The following is a 4,908-nucleotide window of genomic DNA, read 5'->3' on the forward strand; positions in this document are numbered from 1 at the left end:
AGCAAACAAAAAAAAAAAAGAAGCAGAGGGAGAGAGTGTGTGGGTTGTTCTAAAATAAACCGACCCAAGTCTATGGACCCTGGCCCATGGGTCCAATTCAATTAATTTTAATTTTAATCCTATCCATATGTATTGAACCAAAAGTTTTTCAATGGTTGCTTAAGGCTGAGTCCAATGGCTCTCTATCCTTTTAAAAGTAGAGCTAAAATCAACATATTTTACTTCTATCATTAATTTCCTCTTTATATATACAAAAGATTCTACTCTCTATCTCTATTTTACTCTCTATATAGAGAGTAAAATCATTTCTATATATACATAGAAAAATAATGATTTAGCTCTATTTTGTTGACTTTAGCTCTACTTTATTGACTTTAACACTATTTTTAAAGGGATAGGGAGCCATTGGACTCAGCCTAAGAGCATTCCCAATGCAAGTGAATTTTTCCCCTTTTATTATCTCCACGTAGGCAGTTTTTCCCCTTCTCATCACCGTTTTGGTGAAAAGCAAGGTGAAGCTGCGCAATGCAAAGGTGAAAAAAAAAAATCGGATGGGATGTTGATTCCGTCTTGAGGCTTTTTGATCGAGACATAATGTAACATCCCGTCTAGTATTTCGTCTGAAGTTAAAATAAAACTGGAAAAAATTGAAAAAACACATGAGACAGAATGAAACATTCCCCCCGAAAAAAAATCGGTTTTTTCTTAAAAAACACACGAGACGGAATCCAACATTCTGTCCGAAATTCACAAGGCAGCCACTATCTCGGTTGAAGGTTTCACCTTGGAAATGACTTGGGAAAATAGTCACCATCTTTTTCACTTCTGCATTGGGCACTAGTTTTGCACCAAAAGGAGGTGAAAATTTTCACATCTCCCTCTTTTTCACCTGCAATAGCATTCCCAATGCAAGTCACTTTTTTCACCTCCATGTAGGAGTAGTGGTGTCAAATGGGTCGGGCTGGTCCGACCCTCAAACAATGAAACTCTCATGCTTTGAGGGTCGGGCCAGCCCTACCCTCATTTACCTCGAGGGATGGGTCGGGTCGGGCCAATACTTAAATCTCGAAGTCTTTATCCGCCCTTCAACCCTCTCGAGAGGGCTTGAAGGGCCAAGCTTGAGGGGCAAATGAAGGGCGGATACTGTGTTATACATTTGATTTACAAAATAAATTTATAAACATTAGTTAAAAATGATAAAATCGAATGCACTTCACAATTAAACCTTCAAACTACTAAAAAAAACTTGTTAAAGTTGTATTAGTCAATTAAGATCAATTAAATTCATTTTATAAAATATTATAATGAAATTATAAGGTTGACAAACTTAATAGATAAACGTTATTTTAAGTGATTTTTAGCATATTAATGCTAAAATGAAATATATTCTAAAAAAATTTATTAAAATATATGTAATAAATATTAAGGGCCTAATGAGGGTCGGGCTTAAGAGAGGGCTTAAGTTTCAAAATCTAGGCCCTTACCCTCCCCTCAAAGGCTTGAGGGCTGGGTAGGCCCAACCCACGAATGTGTGAGGGCCTCATTTTGAGGGCTTTTTCGACCCATGGGCGGGGGCGGGTGGGCTGAGGGTTTGAGGGCCATTTTGACACCCCTATGTAGGACTATTTTCCCTCTTTGTTACCTTTGTGGTGAAAATCAATAAAAGATTGCCCAATGCAGAGGTGACTTTAAACTTCGAACATAATGTTTGATTTTGTTTGAATGTAAAAATCAAAAAATGGGCGGATGGAAATAAAACATCCCGTATGAAAAAATAAAAAATAAAATAATAATAAAATAAAAAAAAAAAAAAAAAATAAACAAAACACGCGGGACGGAATAAAAAAATCGAAAAAATATAAAAAAAAACACACGAGACGGAATAAAATGTTCCGTCTGAAGCTCACAACTCAGTAACAATCTCGATAGCAATTGCTACCCTCATTGTGACTTAGTTACAAGTCAATGTCATTGTCACCCCTTGCATTGGGCAAGTGTTTTCTGGTCCACAAATGTAAAAACTCTCAATTTCCCCTCATAGTAACTTGCATTGGAAATGCTCTAATTCCTGTTTTCTTTTCTGGCATAGATCCAATGATCCACCATTGAGAGTCTACAAAACAAGAATTACTGCCCATAGCAAGAAGAGAGGGAATGAGAGAGAGGTGGGTATGGGTAGGCGGATGGATCAGTTTGGGTTGGGTTATGAAAAATTCGAATTCGAATCGATAAGAAAATTGGAAACCCGAAATTGAACCGATAATATTATATTTCATTTGAAACCAAACCGATAAAATATATTGCAAACCAAAACCGAACTGACTTGAATCGAAAACTATAAAATCAATTAAATCCTAAATTAAATCAATTAATTTCAACCACACAATTGATAAACATATATAAAATTAATCATAATTATTACTAATATGTCATTTTATTGGTCCGGGTTCATATCGGTTCAGTGGAGGGCAAACCCAAAATCAAACCAATATTTTATCGATTCGGTTCGGTTTTGTGTCGGTGGAGGGCAAACCAAATTACCAAAATCCAAACCGTTTTTTTTTTTTTTATTTTTTTATTTTATTTTTTTGTTTCAGTTTGGTTCAGGTCCATTATCAAGTTAACAAAACCCATTGACAGCCTTAGGTAGGTATGGGGTGAGGAAGGAGAGAGAGAGGGGATATGATAGTGTGAGAGTAACCAAGTTACAATTAGCCACCCTTTTTTACCGGAGGTCTTTTGGGTCTACGGGCTCATCAAAATTTCAATGCCACAAACGTGAGTGTAACACTTTCTTCTTCATTCTATTCTCCCTCAAAATCTCCTATATTTCTCTCAACCAAAACCATCAAAATTGCCCCCACACATTTTTTTTTTCTTCTTCTTCACTTTTCTCTCAACTAACCACCAAAACTTTGCATACCTTTCATTTTAATTCTCCTTCACTTCCTTTCTTCTTATTTTTCTCTTCCTTCATAAAGTCTCGACCTAATTTCAGTCTTTATCGCCTTTGCCATTTTGTTTTATAGTGCAAACCCAACCCAAGAGTTCGCTTCCACTCACGGATTATTATCCTGAAATCGATCAGTGAATTTCAGAACATTACAAAGTTTAGCTGTTTTTTACTTGTTCACAACAATCTGGATACTTGTATAACCTAATAAGCAATAAGCCCAAACAGTAATGATCTGGACCATAGGTAAAGTTAAATAGTCGCGGGCCGGACTCTTACAAAAGGCTGCTTAAATGCAAAAAAGCAAAGTCCGGACTCGATATTGAAAATTTTGTTACCTTCTTTTCGGAAAAACTGCCACTAACAAATGAAGTCATGGGTTTCCTGCGATTTTGCTCCCTAGTGAGATGGAAATAAGCTCTGTCTTATGTAAGACGATATTGGATTCTGAGACCACATGCTTCAGGAGTTTGAATTATGAATGGTTCAATGTAGTTCTAGATGACTAAAAGAGCGAATAAACAAAAATATAGAGTGAAAGTGGTAGCATGCATGCTCACCCAATCCACCTCATCCATCCAAAAGACTAGGTAAGAAATGGGCCCATGATGTCACACAACAAGGACTTGATCTTCGCTTCTATTTCATTTGAGTATTCCTCAAGCATGGCTGGTGGAACTTTGCTCACTAACACATGCAACATTATTACCTATGGAAAGGAACACATGCATCTTTATGATTAGATCACATATTATATATGTTTGTGGACTTGTAGTTGCTTGCACACAGAGATTTTATATCTTTTGGGGCTGTCCACTAGCTATTTTTCTCCATGCTAATATCGGTGTTCTATAAGTTCCACTTCTCTTGCTCACAAGCTTCCATTCTAAAGCGCGCACTAAAAATAGCGAAAAACATTTGCCGAGTGTCTGCCCCTAAGCTAGAATGTAGATAATGATGCCATGGCTCGTGAAATTGTCAAGGGGCAATGAGAGAGAGAAAGAGACTTGTGTTTATATTTGTTTACATCTTCTAGACTTCGACTACATTTATCGCAATGTTCATACATACATCACATTCCACAATGACCAATGTACTTTTCGTACCCTTGTGAATATTTATTCTCTTAAACAGTACTTTTTTTTGGTAAATGTAGTTATTTTTCATTTTTAGCTCACCTAGCAATCCGGGTAAGCAGAAACAGGAATTTCTGGTATATGCATTTACAGTACAATCCAAAATTTAACTCTTCCTCCATTTTTTTTCTCATTTCACCGGCCCACAAAATATATATATATATTTTTGCTGAAGGGATAATTTTGATTATAACTGGAAAATTGTACAAAGAGAGATGTTAAAAAAAAATAAAAAAGGAAAGAGTTAAAGTTTGTATTTTAGGTCTTTAGAATGGATTTCCATGAGCTACTACACTTAAGCTATTAAACTTGTTTGTAGTAGGCTGCCGCCGCGTCTTTTGTTCACGTCAGGAAGAGTGGTTTGTCATGCCACCAAGCTTTAGTCTCTATTGTCAGCATGCATCTTTGTCGAGCATTTGTCTCCATTGAGAAATTAATCTCTTTCCAAGTATGAGTGATGCTCAACCATTCCACTTTACTCTTTGTTTTGTGTCATGCACTTTTGATTATCCAGTGGACTTCATCCAATTGAAAAACATTAACTGCTACTTTTGATTGGGATTCAACCCATATATTCCTCTATCCCATACTGGTGGCTTGCGTAACTCCTTCAAGAATAGCTTGGCAGTTAACATTATGGGTTGTATCGACACCCATTCCTCCAGCCCCAACACCATGAACCCTCCCAGTATGATCTCTACAAAAAAATCCCCATCCTATGATGCCAAAACTACCTCCTGTACTTCCAGCTGCCCTAACCTCTAACACTCCAATGGGTGGTAGAAGCCAATAACACTCTAGAGTTAAAGGAATAGATGG

This window comes from Coptis chinensis, chromosome 1, assembly GCF_015680905.1.
Source record: "Coptis chinensis isolate HL-2020 chromosome 1, ASM1568090v1, whole genome shotgun sequence".
NCBI classification, from domain to species: Eukaryota; Viridiplantae; Streptophyta; class Magnoliopsida; order Ranunculales; family Ranunculaceae; genus Coptis; species Coptis chinensis.